Source organism: Papaver somniferum, chromosome 2 (assembly GCF_003573695.1).
Source record: "Papaver somniferum cultivar HN1 chromosome 2, ASM357369v1, whole genome shotgun sequence".
Lineage (NCBI taxonomy): Eukaryota > Viridiplantae > Streptophyta > Magnoliopsida > Ranunculales > Papaveraceae > Papaver > Papaver somniferum.
Genome location: NC_039359.1, coordinates 94454737 through 94476724, shown reverse-complemented (window position 1 = coordinate 94476724; position 21988 = coordinate 94454737). Strand labels below are relative to the sequence as shown.

At 34.9% G+C, this 21988-nt stretch overlaps 1 long non-coding RNA gene across 7 annotated transcripts; it reads left to right on the top strand.

The window, feature by feature from the left end:
• Positions 1 to 6321: 6321 nt before the first annotated feature.
• Positions 6322 to 9600, top strand: LOC113348449. 7 transcript variants are annotated; one of them, XR_003359682.1, is made up of 10 exons: positions 6326 to 6693; positions 6992 to 7069; positions 7194 to 7354; positions 7499 to 7568; positions 7759 to 7936; positions 8160 to 8329; positions 8409 to 8462; positions 8580 to 8652; positions 9084 to 9191; positions 9313 to 9600. It is a non-coding gene; the product is annotated as an uncharacterized LOC113348449 (long non-coding RNA). The 7 variants fall into 7 exon arrangements; XR_003359686.1 differs by having other exon boundaries at positions 6322 to 7069; positions 8165 to 8329; XR_003359685.1 differs by having other exon boundaries at positions 6322 to 7069; positions 8136 to 8329.
• The last annotated feature ends 12388 nt before the right edge of the window (positions 9601 to 21988 follow it).

Here is a 21988-nt window from a genome sequence, read left to right as displayed (position 1 = left end):
ATGTAGAATCATTTCATTTGGTCCAATTATTTGGATATGAGAGTGTGGAAAGTGTGGAGCCCATTATGTCGACATCGTTTTCAAGATATTAAAAATATATTTTACTTATAATGAAGAAATAAAGGTGTTGGTAAGAAATCTGCATGGAGTAATTAAAGGAAATTAAATATATGAAGAGTATGGAAAGAATAATACTCTGTGGTTGGATTTAATAAAGAATAAATAATTCTCAATTACAACTGCATGAGAATTATACTATTTGACGCGTGGCAATATCTTATTGGAGGAATTTGCATTGTATTGACATGTGGCGCATTTTCATTGGTGATAATGTGGTACTGATAAATAGAAAAGGAAATTATTTTCCTTTGGAATCCATAAATACGTTGTGGATACAAGGAAAAAGGGAATCCGGTGTCTAAGGAAAAGAATAGAGTTTCTATTTCATTCTTTTAATTTTCTTTTGTAATAATGGAGTAATTTCTCCGTTGGGGCAGAGGAGATAGCCAATTATGATATGTAAGAACCTAAGGTATTATCTAATGAAATATTCTTTTGGTTTAAATTGTTTTATTAATTTCTCTTCTAAAAAGCTTCGTTCTTTAAACCGTTTTGAATAGTCTTCGGCTATTGATATTTTATAAGCGAAGAAAATTATACTATTTTAGGTTTGCAACAAAAGTTGTATATTTATTTTAATTGCAGCATTTTCCGAGATATGAGATTGGTTTCGATACTGTCTTGTGATAATATGAATATTTTTTAGAGATGAAATGAGAACTTTACATGATTAGTATGGTGGAATCCAAAACCCTAGTATTCTTTTCTTTACTAGTTTGTTTATTTTCCTAGATTTATTAATATCACTTCCTTTATTATTTTTATTTTAATTAGGAATTCAGAGATAACAATTATTTGGTCCTTGTGGAACGAACCTGTATTCTGCGTACCATCTCATCGATAGCCGTGCACTTGCGGTATTATAATTAAATCCCATCAAGGTACCCTCGCCTTTTCAATTGGTATCAGAGCAGGCAAACACGAAAGATCTAACAATCTGTGTTTGGGTACGATCCAACCTATAAGATATGAGTCAAAAGAAAGTTAAGCGAGAGCGAAAACTTAAGAAGGATTCAGTTAACGTATCGCAAGAATTTGGAAGTCTTGATTATAAAAAATGCTTAGAAGGGACATCCTCATCGAGTTCTACGAGCTCAGTTGAAAATACTTCTGAATATTCTCAAGATGAGATTAAGTTAAGTCATGTACTGATGATCAAGGACCTCGAGTCTGAAAAATATTTTGTAGGAGATGAAAAGGTTGATCATGTGAGTGTAAAAAATTCCGAGCTACAAGAGTTAAAAGAATATTTTGACTCTTGTGCAACTGAACTCACTCTTGATCTAAAAAGATAAGGAAAACTTCTAGAAGAATTAGGTTGTTTGCAAGATGAAAATGAACAACTTGTTCATGATCTTTCCTCCGTGACAACGGAATTAGATTCTCCCAAGAATATATCTTCCTTGGAGATTCAATCCTTGGAAGAGAAACTTGCTGAATCTAAAGCAAGGATTAACTCTCAGTAAAAGAGTTTTGAAGAGAAGCAAGGTACATATCTCTCACGAGAAAAATGCCTTGAGGTTGAGCTGGATGTTGCTCTTGATAAAATCAAGACGTTGGAAGGAGAAAATTTATACTTGAAAAAGTTCAATGATAGCATAAAAAAGTTAACCTCAATGTTAGAAGCAAGCAGAAATCATCGTGATACACGAGGATTGGGCTATAAGGGAATATATGCTTCAAATATTAGCAAAGAGGTAAAATTCGTTAAAACTACAAATTCTTCTAAACCAGAGGCTTCCACCGATGTAAACGATGCTCGTATTTCTTGTAGAGAAGTAAAACCAGTCAAGTCTAAGAATTGTGTTCAACCAGCAACAATCAAAGAGAGCACTTCTGCTAATGTCAAGAAACCAACAATGAGAATAAGAATAAGAAGAAGAAGAAGAAGAAGAAGAAGAAGAAGAAGAAGAAGAAAAATCGTCGATCTCTAATGCAAGAGGATCCACAAAAAGGTAACATTAAAACTCACACTTCGTATGTTACTAAGCATTGTAGTTAATGTGGTAATAAAGGGCATGTAGAATGGGGATGCAATATTTGTAAGTTAAAAGACACACTTTCTTTTGTATCAAACGAATTGGCTAAGATTTCTCCCCAAAGGAACTCAGATCGGTATTGTCTTAATTTTAGGAAAAAGAATTATTATAATGATATTTCAAATTTTTCATATCACTCGAAAAGGTCATCTCATAAAAGACCCGAATATAGAAAGAGAGATAACTTTGTAAATGCAAAGACAAGATCTGATGTTCCAAATTGGAGAAAGGGATTCAAAAGGACAATGATCCTAATGGTATGAAGGAGAAGGCTACTCCTGTGAAGCCCAACTCTAAATGGGTCCCGAAGTCCTCTATAGCCAAGAAGGGACCAAAAGTTAGTCACAAGAATGACTCTCAGTTGTTAATTGTTGGTGACAATAATTATAAGAGTCTTCTTGAAAGACTAAAGAAATACATCATGTCTGAAATCTCTTGTACTAGTGAACGTTGTGATAATGACACTCTTCATCACAAGTCAAAGAAGAAAAACAAGAGATGGAACAAGAGAAAACAAACCAAGCAAGATGTCAAGAATGGTGATTTTGTCTTAGTCACTCGTGACGAACAAGACAAGGATCAACTCAACATAGCCTAGTTGTGTTAGAATGTGCATACTCACCTTGGTTCTCAACTTTTTTAAAGGTGAGGAAGCATATGAAACTGAGCACATGATCTCTCGGTTATTATATGACTAATTAACATATTTAGGAGATTTCTTTTCTTCTATACTCATACTTTATCTATCTATATTTGAGGTTTTGATAGAAACCGTAATTGTGAGTTTATGATGTTGATATCTACTGATCATATACGTGTAGATCTTGTTTTTACGGTTAAAACGAGCCAAAAATCACTAAATTCGGACATTGTATGCAAAAATTATGTCAAAAAAAGTTTAGTATTGTGATCCTTCACTAGCAACACATGGGTACCGATCCTAGAGATAGGTGCAATATGGGTAACCAATCCTAGTGAGAGGTCCCCATACGAAGAAGTGTAAAACTGTTTTGCCCATAACTTCTTTGTCCTAACTCGGAATGACCTCATTCTTTTTGCGTTGTTTTCGCAATTCAATTCCCTACAAGATAGAGATAATTGCAATACTTGATTTCATATTGAATATTTATGGTGTATTGCAAATTGATTTATGAGATGTATGTTTTTGGTTTTACTACCTTGACATTCGATCTCATAATGTTGTGAACCCTTATGGTTTGGGTGCCTTTTTGATTTAACAGGATTAAGTTCTATCCCATGTTGGTAGGCTTTATCAAAGGATCATGAGGGGTTCTGATATAAAAAATATGTGAAAAGTCACAATATGTTGAATCGGTTTTGGTTTAGCATAAAAGCATATATGTTTCGGCAGTTTTCAACTTTTGCTTGTAATTGTTAAAACCGATTTTCAACCTTTCTTTGGTAAAGGTTGGTTGTTGTTATTCTTTTGTTTTGCATAAGGATGACAACATAATGATACTTCGATATCAATTCTCCCTGGAAGAAGATGCAAACATATTGGAGAATTGGATGCGAAATTTGAGGTAACAATCTTGTTAGTTAATTATTTTCCTGTTTAAGAAAAACATGATTTTATTTCATATATTTATTGCTTTTGCTTAACAAAGTTTCGGTACAATTGATGTTTTATTCCATTATTTGTGTATGGATGTGTGTGTGATTCGATTAAGAAAAACTATTGTTATCTTGCTTTATTGTGTGGTATCAATTGTTTAGGCTTACAAAATTTCGGTGCAATTGCGGTGCTTTAATGTCTATGTTGTTTCATTTGTTTCCGGTTGAGGTGAATAATTATGCAAGTTGATTTATTTGGTTTGTATGAATTATTTATGGATTAACGAAAGAAAAAGTTTACGGGATGGGTTGTTTAGTCCAATTCGATTCCGAATAAGAGAAACTAAGTTAATTCTGATCTTAGTTAAACTTATCAAAGTGGAGGTTTCGGTTACTCAAGTCTACTCGAATTCCTTAACAAGAAATGCTAGTTAACTAACCTAGTTTATGTCTTGTTTAAAACTTAAAGGTCTAAGTTATATGGATAATTAGAACTTGATGAGAAAAATAGAGTTATCTTTATTTTGGTTTTATCGAACAAAGCGGTTGTATTTGTACAATCGGTTTAGCAAAGGAACTAAGGTGCTTAGTTGATTTTTGATTTTCTAAACTATTAGGGAAAATTGTTTCGGAAAATTGTTTCCTTAGTAACATATCAAAATAAAACTACTTGTAGTTTCGGTTTTGATATTGGTTATCAAAAATGGTGTGTGGAACCCTCGTGCTTAACTCTATAGGTTGCAAGTCTATTTTGAGATTTGTAAGATTCTTTTCGGTTTTTCCTTTATTTTTTTCGTTTCTTTGTCATTTGTGACAAAAAGGGGGAGAAATATATGGAGTAAACAATTGATACTGGCATTGATTTTATATTGATTGGTATCACTAAGAAAAAGGACAATGGTGCTTAAACGTTTATCTAATGAAAGAGTGAAAGCATAAACTAAGGGGGAGTAACATATCATTACCAAGTGAATATAAAAGACGTGCAGATTGAAAATATACCTATCTTACCTTTAGGGGGAGTATTATCTTTTATTATAATGTCAACATCGACATTTAAAGGATTGAATGTATACAGGTTATTGTGATGTTGAATTCGGGAATCAAGCGTATGTGTAATGAATTCTTGTAACTTGTTTATCCATATGATGTAAGAGTTTTGTCACTAAAATTGACAAAGGGGGAGATTGTTAGAGCATAAATCGGTTGAACCCACCAAGCGTTGGTATGTCAAGATTGGTTGTCATATTTTAGTGAATCAAAACTCATTTAAAGAGTTGTTTGATTATGTACTAGAGTCAACTTCGTATAGGTTAGCTTGAAAGTATTAGGATATGAGACATTACAAGTATTGCGAAGACTTGAAGAAGTGAAGAAGCAAGGAGCTACAACGACAACATCATCCTTCCACTTGAGGTTAGTGATATTTGACTTAAACTGTTTTATTCCCTAACGTATCTTTCAAGTCGTGCATATTGAAAACAAAACTGTGAAGCATGATTGAACTCTAGATAGACATAGTATTAAGGAATACAATACGAGGTTTATTGCTTAACCATTAAACTTTATAGATAAGACATCGACATAATCGTTTAAATTATATTGTGATTATGTATGGATATGAGGTGAGGATTTCATCGTAGGAAACAATGTTTTCACATGTGTTTTAAGGAAGTAAATTCATGAACATGTTTTGTGAATCGAAAAGGAAATCGCCATCCGTTATTGGTATTGTTACATCTTTTGAACAACCAATATGTGTGATTAGTATAACAGCTCATGACTTGTTTGTGTTCTTGGTAAAACTATTCACAAAGGCTTGACTTACGTGTTGGTATGACTTTTATTAGTGAAACTGATCTTAAGTAATCACCTGAGATGGTATGATCGAGTTTGTGATTTGTGTAAGACCAACTCTGGGTAAAGGGGAACCGATCCTAGTAAGAGGTGCAACACATCACAAAGGAGAATCGATCCTTGTATGAGGTATAACAAGTTTATAGCATAAAGGGGACCGATCCTATGGACATGTACAACACGTTTTTAGGCAAAGGGGAATCGATCCTAGTACCTAGTCAACCTAATTTTGGAAAGCTAGTGTGACTATGCACAGTACTCACATGGAGGTAGAACCGAAACTTGTTTTGGTAGATGTTTATGGGTGAAAACTGTTTCTATCGGTTTTGGTAAATTTGGGTATATGGGTGAGAAACGAGCCTAAACCTTAAACAAATGCACTACACTAGAGTACTTTAGATTCGAGAGATCAATCTGTACAATCCTGGCCTAAACCAAGAAATGATCGTTTCAGTCTTTTTTCGGTCACAAAGTGAAGGAGAAGGGTTCATTAGTGGAAAATGGATATTTTAAGTCTGTTTGGGATTTATAAATATGACTTCCTAGGACTTTCTTAATTGATAGAGCTTCCAAGGAAAGACGTTTCTATACAAAAAATTAGGAAAAGTGATAAGAGCTCCCTTGGGAGTCTTAATACTAGGGGATATTTTAGTAAACCGGAGGAGCTTCTAAAAGAAATACAATTAAGTCCGTGTGTGGACTGTGGATATTGTTTCCGTGGTCTTAGTTTTAGGCGATATGCCCAAGGTTAGAAGATATTTTCCCCTTTCTTTGATTTATATCCCTGCCTCTGCTACTACTGGACACATATTCTCTCTCTCTCGATCTCTCAGATTTTTTTTTTCTTCCATTCGATTCATTGTCATAATATTTAATCGAATATCTGTTCTCAACAAGATTAATCAGAGTTATCTTTCCTAAACCTATATCTCAGAAACAAACCGATCTTCAGAAACCAAACCCAATCTTTCAATAATCCATTTGAACCCTAGAAGTTTGATTTTCTCCGACATGATCCCTAGAAAACGAAATCTCTATACTCTATGCACGACCTATTGCTGACTAGTCCAAGAATATGAGTTTATAAAACCCTAGATTCTTCGTAAGTGCTGATGCTATGAGTCTGATTTTTATATATATAGTAATTTGTTTTTTCAAGAATCCTCAATTTTTATGCTTCTTCATTTGATTTCATGGAGTTCAAATAATGGGTTTGGTTCTAATTTCAATTTTATGATCTGAGTTGTGAGTTAGGTTACTATATTCGTGTGCAATCTGGTTGTATTGATTTTCTTGGGTTTATTTTTGTTTTGATTTGGCTTGTGTTGATAGTATTCCATCATTTAGATCTAAAATTTGTTGGATTTACAATGAATTTAGTTTGTGTTTCTTTTGAGAAGATATTGAGAAGATTAGTCAAAAGAAGATAAGTAGGAAGAATTAGATTTTAGGGGGTTCTCAAGCACAACAGTTCCATGGTAAGCTAGATTTGTACTCGATTTATCTACCTAAAGATGAGTCTTCTACTTGTTTTGTAATATGTATTGCACTTTCATGTCATTGATATTACAATTTGGTGTTATGCTTTTTTGGCTGTTACAGGTGAGCCATCTAAATGACATTGGTAAGAGATTAGACAGTGAATCAGTGAAGTGCAACCCACTTTAACAGAAGACAGTGAACCATTTATGCTTCCAAGCCGTGTTCCAAGCGTTGTGGAATACCTTGTCAAGTGGGAGGAATTATTATCTACGCTGCACATGGTATGTCTTCTTAGAAACTGATTATGGGAAACTGCGTCCCTTTGTTATTCAATGAATTGGTAGTGGCATTTAGTTGGGTTCTTCCCTTTACTAAAAGGCCTTTCAGCATTATTTAAATTGTTATATTACTTTTCATGCTTACAGAGGATAAGAATCAGATTTACCTGTCATCCGTGAAGCATCCAACGCAATTGCATCAGGGAGCTGAATTCGGGTGAGCTTTTGGCCAAACAAAAGTTTCATTAGTACCAAATTCATTAGAAAATTGTAGCTTTATTAGGATTTGCTAATTGCTATTAATGTTACTACTTGGGATAAATTGTGAGCTAATATTTCCAGTTTTATTAAGATTTATGTCAAAGTGATTGTTTTACTCTTGAAATTGAGTTCTTTTTTGTGTACAGATTGATGGGGGATCAAATGTTGAGAAACTTGGGGTTGCAAAACATCCAAACTTTTATTAAAATGGTGCTGGCCTTTATGTTAGCATCTCTCTTTCCTTGGGATTGCATCAAACTTGGATTTGATCTTGTATTGGGTACCTCCAATGTAGACGATGGATTGTGCGGTCACTTAACAAAGGTAACTCACTTATCCATCCATTCTAATATGAGATACTAAGATGGTTTTTAATTCCCACTTTTGTATTTAAGGGTAAGGCATGTACCTTAAACCTTGTTTGCTGAAGCTCTACAAGTATTCTCAATTTAAATTACTTGCTTTGTCATGTTTTATTAGATACCATTTCCTAGTAAACAAACTTGAGCAACTGATTCGACAGGCAAGTGCTTTTACTGTGTTGCAGTATAGTTGCCGCTCTGGAGATATAAGTCACAATTAATGGAAGCATTGATAAGCAGGATCTTCGAGCATTTCTGAATTGGGATGAAGTCCATCTCGATTTTTCATTGTCAAGATGCCCCTCCAACTCATCCAACTGATAAGTTGGAGCCTGTATGATTCAATTATAGTCAGGTATATAACTTAATGCAATTTTGATACTCTTTTGTTGTTATATAACTTTTAATTTTGACCATTGTCCAGTGTTTATTAGGTACTGGTTCATTGAGGGTTGGGTTGAATTCTTGACAATTGCAGTGTCTATCAGGTCCTATTTTATTGTGAACCACCTATTAGTTTTTTTTTTTGTAATGTTGGTACTGCTTTTCATCCTCATTAGGTATTATTTTTACTCTTAATGTCTATACCTTTTGGTTTATTTCAGAAGCACAAGATAGATAAACCTATGGATATGGGGCGAAATGTTAATTGTAGAGCTTGTCAAAGGTAACCACTTGGTAAGTATTGTATTGTAGACGTTGCTTCTACTATTGTTGTTAAAAACGCTTTAACATATAAGCTGGTTGAACTAGACACTTGATTATTATAGTATTGTGGAAGTAGAACCACATGTAAAAACTCTTAGATGATAATCACTATAAATTATAAGGCAGTTGTTTCTGAGAACACTTTATATGTAATAAAGGTTTACTTGTACACCATACTCTATCGTTTAGAATGTTGTTAAATTAGTAATGATCAGACATATTTTTGCTACATGTATGTCATACCCATTAGTTAGGAAGCTTAGGTATATTGATTGTGTTGCCTTCAAGCTATGAGTTCTTCTTTTGCTTTTTAGTTCTGATATAAATATATATGAGTGTACTTGTGTCCATTTTAGCAAGCGTATAATATATTGGCTAATAGATTCTATTTGTGATTGTAGGTTCTAGATATTGAACTGGAACAACCTAAACTCTACATGGGTGAAGCAAAGTTGGAATGGCAGAAGTAATTAAACCGGGAAAAGTTCTATATGAACTATTAAAATCAGGTTGGTCACTTCTCTTTGCATTTTCAAAATGTTAAATGAATACTTTATCCTTCAGGGTGAAGGTCATTTTGTTTCTGTTATCTAGCTATACTTATAATGAGGAAATACTTTTGCTCTGCAGAAGAGGAAGCTAGCTGAAACGTTAGGATCCAAGTGGAGGAGCAAGGATGAGCTTAAACGCTTTTATGAAGCATATGAGAAAGACTTCATTTCTGTTTTTTCTTGTATCTGCTTTGTTACTTATGTTAAAAATAGTAAAAATGGCAAAGTAACAAATCTGGATCTTGGGTGATTGTTGATTCTTGAATTAGTATAATATGTATACAAATTATTCTTCACTATTATATTTGATTCTAGTTTTGTATTCTGCTGAATCCAAAGCTGATTCAGCTGAATCAATTTTTATGAATTTGTAGTGTTTCAGACACAGTCGTTTTGGAAAATAAGACTACAATATTAAGGCTCCCAAACACAGTCATTTTTAGCGATTATAAGTCTATTTTTGGCAAACTTTTTTTTTTGTATTTTCTACTAGTGGTTGGTCTTAGGGAGGGAAGCGAAGAAGGTGTTGAGATCAAAATGGTTAATTCTGAAGGTGTGGCTTTTTATGACTTGTATCAGAATTTGAAGCTGGCTTGCGGAATGTAAGCTATCAGTTCTTTGGTATTTTCTGGATACTGTGTTGTTGACCAAACTGTTGTCGTTTGGTTGAAATAGGTAGAACCTATTTATACAAGTCATATTGAACGCACCCCGATCTCGTAGAAAGTGGGAATGATTGAGTGATGGAGAAGTGGGGTCGTGTGTAAATGCCAGAAAACCACGTTCCCGTTATGAAGGAGACGTATTAGTTTACACTCACTACTTCTTGTTTCCACTAACTGCCCTGCTTTCTGACACTTTCTTATAATGGGCGTGTTGCACGACGCACGCTGTAAACCGCCATACCAATACCCTGATGAGTATCCCCCAGTTTGTGACATGTTTGATGTCTCGAGTGTTTTCGCGTGTAGCAGGTTGCTGTGTGTAGAAAGTCAAAGTCAGGAAACTTTCCGCAGGAGAATATCATGTGATGCTATTAGGCTTGTCTTGGCTGGTCGCCTAAGACTTGGCAGGGCCTGTCAATTCTGTGGAGAATTTGGACGGCTAAGATTGTGACCCATAAGAAAGGGTGGCCATTGGTTATGGCCACATTCCGTTGGCGCCTGATAATGACACAATGGCGTGGTTGGCATAATTTGTGCATGCCAGTGGCACGGTTGTGCAAGTAGCGCCTGGCGTAGCCATGGCCGCTAGATTTTGGCATATTGGTGTTAGACCCAAATATGGCTTGGCAACATTAGTTCTAGTTGCCACATCAATCCCAATGCTATGGGTAGCATGATTTGGCTTGGTTGGCGTAGCAACTTCGCCTAAATTATGGTTTGGCATGCCGAAACCCTAATTAGTGCGTGTGGCATGCGGCCGCGGCATGGTAACGCTTTTTATGCAAACGACGCCATAGTCATGCCAAAGGAACTATAGTAAGGCCATAGTGTGGAAACGGCCACAGGAGCAAGAATTGCTATGAGTGACTATGATATGGCGCAATTCCTAAGGTTTCCTGGGTTCCCTCATGGCTCATGGCATGTTGTGGGGTCCAAAGTGGCGTAACTTGAGCCACAACTGGAAATTAGGGTTTTTGTTAATGCGCCTAAAGCAGAGTCGTGCTTCTGACTAGAAAACCCTAATTTAAGCACATCATGGCGTAGGCCACGAACAAGAGGTAGGTTAGCACGTAGGGCGCTATTTACAGCATGTTGGCGTGTTTTGGCATGCTGCCATAGCAAAGTGGCACGTTTGGCATGTTGGCATGCCGTTTAGCCTATCGGCGCAACATGGCACGTTTGGCATGTTGGCGCGGTGTTTGGAAAACCAATGGCTTTGTGACCATTTGGCGTAGTTTGCCTCTTTTAACACTGTGGAAAGTTTGGAGCAACCTGATTGGTTAATATAAGAGAGGCCATCCAAGCATGGGCGTGGCCACACTTCTGAAATGTGTGTGGCAGATTTAAAACGACATGATTGGTTGATGGGAAATAGGGCCGACAAGTATGGGCCCAACCAGCGTGTGGCGGGTTTAAGGCGACCTGATTGGTCGAAGGAAAATAGGGCCGGTTGGGCAACATGGGGCGTGCCTAAAGCATGGCCACACCTCCCTTTGTTGCTGCTCCTATTCCGCGGCTCCTTTCTGATTTTGGGTAGGATATTGCACCTACTAATCCATGGCGGATTAATTGCTTAGTTCACATAAGCTTAATTTCGACCAACGGGGTCTAATATATTGCGCGAGGCGCAAAAACCTAATTTTTGCAAATTAGTCAGGGTAATATTCGAATCTTGTGAATTATCACAAAATTGATTGAATTCTATGTGTTGACACAGAGTTCTTTAAGTTTATTGCTAGAGAGCGGAATGCTTTCTGATTGAGTACTTTATGCAAGGACCTTAACCTTGATACTTGGAAATTCGTGTTACTTTGCTGCGAGTGAACACAAATTGTCATGGCATATTAATATTAAGGGTTCGGCCGTCGAACATAGCACATAAAGCATTCAAAGAAACTTATAATAAAGGCAAGGCAAGGTGCCGAAATTTACAGAATCTCTGGGATTGTTGCTACATGCACCATTCTGGATAAATTTCATATAAAAATATTGAATTACTCAATAAATGCGCCAGTGAAGAGGTTGAATCACTCATCACTTTTATATGGCTCCGTTTCTTTGCAGAGTGACGGAATATTAAATGCAAGGTTTACAATTTTAACCCTGAACTAAAAACCACCATCAACAGTAGAACCATTAAACCCATGATTTTTGATTGAGTGTTCTTGATCAATCACATAGTTCTTGAAAGTCAGATGAACCAATTCTAAACTTGTTTGAAAGTGTGGCAAATCGGTTTCAAGATTGTAAGTATGAAAAAGGACTTACAAAGTGAGGATGTCGACATACTTTGAACATGTGCAGTAACGTTTATCTTTAATTATTCAAAGTTATTCCTTAATAGCTAAAGGGAGAAAATCCCAGGACTAAAACATAAATAAGTTAAGAATCTTTTAATTAAGGTTGTTAATTATGTTAGGAAAATGAGAATTAGTAATGTGCATTTACTAGTTAGAGATTTTCCAAAGAGATTTTCGGTCATTATTTTGGACAGGGCATTTACAGGAAATTATGAAAACCGAATCTGGACTTTATTGCATATCTTGAGAATATTTTCGTTTTTGGAAATTCCTTGGTGTCCAAAATTCCTTGTCTATAAATACTTTAAGTTTGCATTTCTATAAAACTAATCCTTCGTGACAACAAACTTCCTCGGTTGTGTTGTTACTGGTGTAGCTGCCTATTCGAAGAGGAGAGTAACCTAATTAGGCGAAATCTCTTACGACCGCCCAGTTTAAAGTCTTCTTTGGGATTGAGAAGCTCTATTAGTACCGTTGGTGGGAAACTAGATAATTGTTGTTTATCTTATATTTTCGATTGATTTGATTGACTAACAGTGGTTGAACTTTGATTGCACCTAGTTTGTTTATGCTTGAGAATCTTCTCTTCTGATATAAGATTCGCTCAAACTAGATCGAAGTTTCGACAGGGATCTTTAGACTGTTTGTAGATCTAAAGACGTCTTGTGATAATCCATTGTTAACAGACTCCGTTCCGTGCGTGATTGATCACAAGAGATTCAAGTTGTTATGTGCAGGTGTTTATTGAAGATCTAAGAAGATTCAAAGACAAAGAAGATATTGAAGATTTCTGATTTGGGGTTCATAATCTTTGGTGTGCACCTTACTTGTTTCGGTATAGAGGATCCAACTATAATCGGTTTATCCTTGTGGTAGATTGGATTGATTAGTTGTGTAGATCGACATCAATACAATTCTTTGTGATTAAAAGTATTGATTGCAAAATCTTAATCATTACTTAGGTAGTTGAGAATAAGATAGATCTATGAACCTGACGAAGGAGTTTGTATGAGATAAACAGAAGAGCCTTTGTCAAACTCACATCACTTAGTTGAAGAGAGTTGCTACCAAACAGATTTGTTGTTCCTTTACTGTTTGGAACACGAACCAAAGGAATTGTTCCAAGTACGTGACTTATTCATAAGTTGGAGGCGTGGGAATACAGACGGAACTAGGTGAACTATAGGTTTAGTTGCTTGGTCTCAACTATACGAAGTTGGTTTATTTTGTATAGCGGATTAATCCTGAGAGTATTCAATTCTGGACAAGGTCCCGGGGTTTTTCTGGATTTGCGGTTTCCTCGTTAACAAAATCTTCCTGTGTTATTTAATTTTATTTTCCGCAATTATAATTTAAAGTAAACTACACAAACGTTAATTACTTTTTACTTGATAGTAATCCTATTGTGTTTGGTTAAGTCCGAACCTTTTATCAAGTAAACATACTTCGTTGTTGTATTGTCTCGATCTTGTATCCATAGACGATGACACGAAGTATGAACCGATTTTTTGCATTGTCTCGACTTAGTCCATAGACAATCACTTTCAGAGAAAGGACTTATAGGTAGGAAAAGTTTTAGCTTGAGGTATACTTGGGTACCCTCGCCTTTTCAGAGTGGTTTGTAACTTTGTCTTATACTGTGGATTTAGGTTATGGACACTATTGCTTGAGAAGGTTTGAGAAGTTTTTATGTGAGTTTCAACCGTGTTATGCTCTAGAGGTTACTCCATTGTGCGTTTCAACGGTAAGAGGAATCCAAAAGACTTTTCCCCAATTGCATAGGGTTGAGTGTAAAGCTCTCCATAATTATCCAGCGTCAAAATGCATTTACTAAAAAGCTAACCACTACACCCAAGTAGAGATAAGATAAATACTAAGCTAAAACACAAGTAAAGAGATACTCATTGTATAAGAGAAGATTTCATAAAGGCTCAAAGGCCAGGGACACTTAACTTGAAGGTTAAGCATCATATGTATAAACTTCCTGAAGACATGCCCTTTAAGATGTTACAGGGCAAGACGATACAGTTGGTTATGAGGGTGCTCCTCATGTGCTACCCCCTTCGAAACCTATTACGCATAGGTACATGTTTATATTCAGAGATTCTAAGCGGAACCGAAAGCACTCAGTCATACGGCTATAGGTGATTAAATGCCTACGCTAAGTATTTTGGTATAAAGTAACAATAATAAGCATAATAGTCTATCATTCTTTCATATAAAGGATTTGGAATGGTTTGAGCATTTGATATGAATATTCTACTCCCACCTGAAATTATTATCCATACTTCTATTAAAAATGAATATTTAAACAAAAGGTGTTATGCCGATTCACAATGCTGATGACATATGGAAAAATTTTGATCGATGTTGCCACAAGTAAAACATCAAACTTTGTTTAGTATGAAAAATATCAGATGATAAGCAGTTCTTTCAAAAAAGATCCATTATGGGCCATAAGTTCATGATTCCCCATATATTAGGCCTGTTGGAGTTAGTACCCTTGATACTTTATACTTAATTTAGACGTTGGTTTCTTATTTCATAAAACTTGTTGCAAGTTGTCTTGAAAGTGAAATCACCATGCTTTGTGAGTTTCCAAATAAGTTGATCCTCCCGTTGTGTGATATTCTCAAGGTTACCATTTAAAAGTAGAAAGCATGCTCAAATATATCTCACTAAGATTCATCATTTGTACTTTTAATTATTTTGCAAAGATTTTAGAAAATCGTTTATGAATATGTGAGATAAAAAAGATACTAGATTTATCAAAATTCACTATCTGACCTGAATCAGAACGATAAACTACAAGTTATTGCCATTATTTGTGTCTTATTTGGTGAGATACAGACAATCGTCTGCCAATTATAAGTGAGAAACATAATTGATCAAAGCTAGCTATTTAGATACCTTGGATATGATTATGGTTTTCAACAACATTTAATACTTAAAAAATAACCTCCATAACTAATATGAAAAGATAAGGAGACAAATGATCTCTTTGTCTTACACATTTTAATGGTTATAAAACATCACAAAGATAACCATTGAAAAATAGATAAATTTTGGTTGTACTTATACGTTGATTTATCAAGGAACACCAAGAAGCAAAGAACTCCATTTATTTAATGGATTTAATAATAAACATTTATTCAAACCTGTCGAAAGCCTTTGACATATCAAATTTCCTTCAAAAATAAGTTTGTCTGTGATATTACCTAAAATAATTGGCTTAATTCATAAGGATATTGTGTAGTTTTAGTTTTGGAAATAAGAGTTAGGTTGGTTTCATTCAATTGTTTAAATTTGAAACTGGAAGAGATGAATCCCTACATCATATCCAAAATTTGGTCACCCTCAATATCTCATTGAGTTGAAAAAACTCAGGTGGAAAGCCATCAGCTTGGAGCTTTCCTAGGCTTCATACTTTTTAAAACTCCAAAAATTTCACCTAGGTTTGAGTTATTCCCTATTATCCTTATTGGGGCATACATTGAAGTACATTATCATTACTCTGAGGCAAAATAAGAATACTAACGCTCTTGTAACGATAAGTACAAAGCCTTTGGATCATTTCAAATAGTGCTCCAAATTCCATCTCTGGTTTTTAAAGCAAAATTTTATTTATGGATGTTATATTAGGTAAATAGCGAAAGTGTTTGGTATTTTTGTATCGTTCAAGATAATATCGATCTCTTAATTTCTAGTCCCAAAAATTATTATGTATTTGTTTCCATTTAAGAATCCACACCACCTTTAACTATTCGACACAGGTAATAACACTAACAAATTTACGAAACTTCCACAATTGTTTTAATGGTAGTGTTCATGTGATGTGATATTCGTGAAGTCTAGACTCACTTATGCTTAACGATGCTGAATAATAAATGATAAATGTTTAATCTTTTTAAAGAATGAAAACAATCATGTTGCCAAACTCTTCTTTACATCTTACGATCTTGTCTGAACTAATTTTAACATTATTTAAGTTTTTTTTTCCTTTTGTAAAAATCGCTTAAGGTATGTATTCTAAACATTTAAAATTTTAGTGAAACATAACTAGTATTTTTCTATGAAGTAAACTGATACATAATAACATTAAAAACGACAATTAATTTATGTTTACAGTTGCTATAATGTTCCGTTAACTATAGTTGTTAGTTACAGTCTTATCTTTCAGTCGGTTATATTGTAATGCTATAATGAGCTGTCTCTTATGACATCTCTGATCATGTCTCTTGTATAAAAACCTTTGTTCTTTCTGTAATGGTCGGGTTGGATTTCTAATAATAAATCATTTTTTGTAAATCTCTAGGGTATCAGAGGGAAAACATTATGTTTTCCTTCTCGATCCTGGTTTCCGCAATTCAATTCACCTCAATAATCTTTTATGGATCTTGTTTTTCTGATCGTCAGATTTTTCATCTTTTTCGATCGTATTTTTCGATTTGTTAAATGATACAAACCTTTTATGATTCATATATTCCTACAATGTTTAATTCTTCATATATTACTTCAATTCATGTTCATCAACTTGCAAATTTAATTCAACTCAAACTCAGAGATGACAATTTCATCACCTGGAGAGCTCTTCTGATGCTAGTGATTCGTAAATTTCATATCTTACCTTTTCTTGATATAACAAGTGAATATCCATCTCAATTTACTGGTCGCGGTGCTAATCAGTCTGAAAATCCACAATATAATACTTGGTGTTAAAAAGATCAAACAACCATCTTATGGATTCAATCTACCATCTTTGAAGCTGTAATTTTATACTTTGTTGGTGCTGCCACTTCTCATGAACTCTGGAGCAATATTACATCCATATTTGCAAGAACCTCCACAACTCATACAATTCAATTACGCACACATCTTCAAAGTACTACCTCCGTTTCTGAAAAAGTGTTACTTTCACTTTTTCATTTTATCCTAAAAATAGACCAAATTGAAAAAGTGAAAGTAACACTTTTCCAGAAGCGGAGGGAGTATTAAACAAGGTACAATAAATGTTTCTATCTTCTTGGATGAATTCAAGAAACTCATAAACGAATTAGCTGTTGCCAGATCCAAGATTTTTAGATGAAGAACTTGTTGTTATCATCTTAGGAGGTTTGGATCAATCTTTCTCATCTTTTTGCACTTCTATTCTAATCCGTAATCCTCCTGTCTCTAGTGTTGAACTACACAAATTTGTTGATTAGTGAGGAAGGAGTAGTCTCAGGTCATCAACAAAATTTATCTACTACCACAACCCTTTATGCTAATAATAATAATTCTACACCTAGGTCTCTTCCTACACATTTCAATCATGTTAGTGGTCATAGTTCTACAAAGGAAAGAAACCATTCAATCAAATATAAAAAGGGCATACCTCTTAAAACTCATTCAATGCATCTAAATCTCAGTATAACTACCCTACAACACCAAATTTCATATCAACTTCAGTTCTAGTACCACATGTTAGAGTATTGCTCGGCTGAACCCACAAGTTTTTCTATCTCAAGCTTGTTGTCAATATTAGTTGACCAAAACTATATCTTGATTTCTAGTATACTAAGTCAAGTCTCGGACTATGTTAAAATTTGTGTATCATACATCACCTTTGAAGACTGAAGATCGATAAAGGCATTTGGATAAATTTTGTATCAGGTGTGTGAAGACTGAACCATTCTATTTTACTCACTATCTTACCATTCTATCTACTGAGACTATGTCATATGACTTATAATAGATTTACAAAGAAGAAGTTTCGAGTCAAGCTTGTTTTGTGAAAAATCTCGAAATATGATTTAGCAAAGATGTTCAACGATCCTTAACAATATTAGTTCTATGAATTAATTTGTGGATCGATTGAAAATTACCCATATAGATGATTTATCACTTGGGAATATTTCAAACATCATAAGAAAGAAATATTGATCTTACTGATATTTCTACCCAGGGTAGGTTGGCGAACCCATTCGCAAACCATAGACATATGAGTTTCATAAATACAGGAAGGTTGGCGAACCAGTTCTCAAACCGCAAGTTCAGGTGGGTACAGTTCTTGAACCCGGTTCACGAATTGTGGTGAACTGAATTTCAAAGTTAGTATAATAGGCTAGCAATTGGCGAACCTGGTTCATGAACCGTTGTCAACTGAGTTCAGTAGTCTAGTAAGGTTGTCGAACCCTATTCACGAACCATTGCACCCCGACTCGGAACAAGCCAAGCGGTTCACAAACCGTTCAACCAACTATCCTACTATATATATATTTTTTTAGCAAATGCTCAAAGACTTATTTTGAATATGTTTAGTATTGCTAGAAATCTATTAAACACTTTTTAGCTCCACTGATCACTTAAACACTTATGTCTGTGTATCATGATTAAACTCTTGGGTGTTTAAATGAACATCAAATTGTTTTTAGTTCTTTGGCTAAGTTACCAAACCGAACGATTACTATACACGGTTCCGTGACCGGACCAAAGTGTATATTTTATTGTATTTTTCAACAATAAAGTTGTTTAATTCTAAGCAATCCATGGTCTTAGAAAAACTATAAATAAAGATGGCCTTTCAACCGGGAAAATCAATTCCTGACACTTTGTGTCTTAGTTGATTCTAGAGTCGTCCTCTATTGACATAGGTTTCTTCTGAGAAACATAATTAGGTCTATAACTAAAAGACTTCGCTTTAGGGATTTGTGAAGCCAAGTCCGACTATCTTTACCTTGATAGTTCATGTATCCTGATTTTGCTTTTTTATTGTCGAGGATTTTGTAATTTCTTTCAGGCAAGATAAATTTTAATCGCAAAGTTTTTTTCGGCTCAGAGTTTGTGATTCCTCAAGATAGTTATCTGAAAGCTTATCTTAATTGATCTTTTGAAGATTTTTCCTGATAAGTGGTTAAGAATCTAGGATGCTCTACGGGAGTCATAAGTTATGGATTTGTGAGGTTTGCTAGCTTTGTCTATTGCAAACATATTTTTCCACTTTGATCTTTGATCCAAATAGAAATCAAGTAAGCTTATCTGTTAGAGGAAGATTGACATCAAAAGTCTTCACTTCGACTGAAGTAACTCTTAGGATGTAAAGGAAGTCATCTAAGGGAATCAACTACATAGAGCCTTCCGAGGTTCAAGAGATGTAAGGAGCGCGACTGCAACTGAATCGCTTGGAGGGTGGGTTCGGTCTCAACTACATTCCAGCCCGAAGTCTGATAGTAGGCTAGTGTCTGTAGCGGCTTAATACAATGTGGTGTTCAAATCTGGACTAGGTCCTGGTGTTTTTCTTCTATTGCGGTTTCCTTATTAACAAAATTTTGGTGTTTTCTGTTTTCCTTTTTCTGTATTATATTATTCATCTTTATAATTGGATTTACACAGGTTTGTACGTATTCAATTTAAGTAGATACTTCCGCTTAATTGTAATCGATTACGAGATTTGTTTCTTGTAAAATTCGTATCTTGAATGATTGATAATAAGTATAATCACTTGGAAGAATTCTGATAGGATTATTTGGATACGACTAGATTGATATTGGATATTGATTTTTGAGATCGTCTAAGTACTATGCTTAACAGTCAGATTCTCCGACCTTGTGTCTATACTTATACTGATTGAGTAGAGGTTGAGATATAAACTCTATATACATATTCTCAAGGATCATTCAGTTGGCTTACTTGTTATTGTATTAAGTTTTTTCTATATAGGTTGCCGAACGAAAAAGTTAGGTGTATTTAGTATCCCCTGCGTTTTCACGACAATCCTTCAATTATAAGAAACATGTATGTCAAATATGTCATAAAGGTGGTCATACTACTGATGAATGCTACAATAGGATGGATTTTTCTTTTCAAGGCAGAAGACCACCACAAAACATAAGGGCTATGCTTGCTGCAGCTAACATTGGTGGAGAAGATGCATGGTTTGTTGACTCTGGTGCAACTCACCATATTGCTTCAATTACTTCAGATCTGGATAACATTGGTTCTTATTCTGGTGGAAAGAAAATTAACACAACAAATGGTCAATGTATGCTTATTTCTGGTATTGCTAATACTTCTGGATACTTACATGGTAATAAGGTTTCTTTACCAAACATATCACATGTCCCACATTCTGCTCAGAACTTAGTCTCGGTGTATAAATTTACAAGTGACAGTAACTTTAGTACCACTTTTAAATCTGATGATTTCAATGTGAAGGAGCTCAAGTCAGGGAGGACAACTTTCCAAGGGCCATCTAGATATGAACTTTATCATATTTAATTTACTTCAACTCCAGCTCCTCAAGTCTTGTCCTGCACCACCATCACATCCACTCAGCTTCACCAGAGGCTTGATCATCCCTCTTTTCAATCTTTACAAAGGATATGTCACTCATCAGGCATTCCTTTGTCTACATTTTTTTTTTGTATTGAATTTAGTCTTGGTAGATCTCATAAACTACCATTTTCTGTCTTTATTTCCCATTCTAGTATTCTATTGCAACTATTACACATGGACATATGGGGACCTGGTCCTATTACTTCAATTAGTGGATACAACTATTACTACAACATCATTGATGATTTTACCAAATATTGTTCGATTTATCCCATGAATAAAAAGTCATATATACTCATTTTCAATTCTTTTAAGCTTATGATTGAAAACTTCTTTAATTGCACTCTCAAAATGCATTAGGTCAGATGGTGGTGGTGAATTCATTCATCCTGAACTAGACTCACTTTTAGATGCTTCTGGCATATCTCATCAGTTTAACTCTCCACACACTCCAGAGCAGAATGAAGTAGTTGAGTCAAAACATAGACACTTTGTGGATCTTGGTAGAACATTACTTTTCCAATCTAATTTTTCTCACTCATTCTGGGTAAAATCATTTCAAACTGCAAATATTATGATCAACAGGTTACCAACTGCTTCACTTTCTTTTATTTCTCCTTTTGATATGTTATTTCACTCTAAACTAGATTACACTTTTCTTAGAGTTTTTGGATGTGCATGATTTTCTTGGTTAGACCATACACTTCAAATAAACTTGAACCAAGAAGCAAAATCTGTCTTTTTATTGGTTACTCATCCTCTCACAAGGGCTATAGATTCCTGACAGAGTTTATATTTCTAGACATGTCTCCTTCAGTGAGACTTTGTTTCTAGCTATGGCCCACAAACTATTTGTTTCTCAATCTACTTCAGCCACTCTTAATCAATCTTTTCTCAATCCTCCTGTAATTCACGCTCACACTCAATTACCTTCATATGAGAATGTCTCTTCCACTCAGACTGAATTACTTCTTCCTGAAACAATTACTTGTACTTCAACTATATTGCAACGTTCTGACCAAAATACCCCTACTATCATCTCGGTTCATTCTGATCATGGTGATACATCTGACACACTTATTGTTGGTACCTATACATCTCCTTCTACTTCAGACACTCACATTATTGATACCATTACTTCCATGCATCATATGATCACTAGGGAAAAGAATGGAATTTACAAACCAAAAGCTCAACTTTCTATAAGATATCCTCTTATTTCTGCTTATGTTGCTCATGTCAATTCTGCTACTCCTCCTACTTGTTTTACTCAAGCTAACAAACATCCCAAGTGGAAGGTGGAATTTCATGCAGGATATATTGCTTATATTCTTGCTGGTACTTGGTCCAAAGTCTTTGTCATTCTCAAAACCCAGTTGGTTGTAAATGGGTTTTCAAAGTTAAACAAAATGCAGATGGAACTTTAGACAAGTATAAAGCCAGACTTGTTGCTAAAGGCTTTTATCAAAAGGAGGGT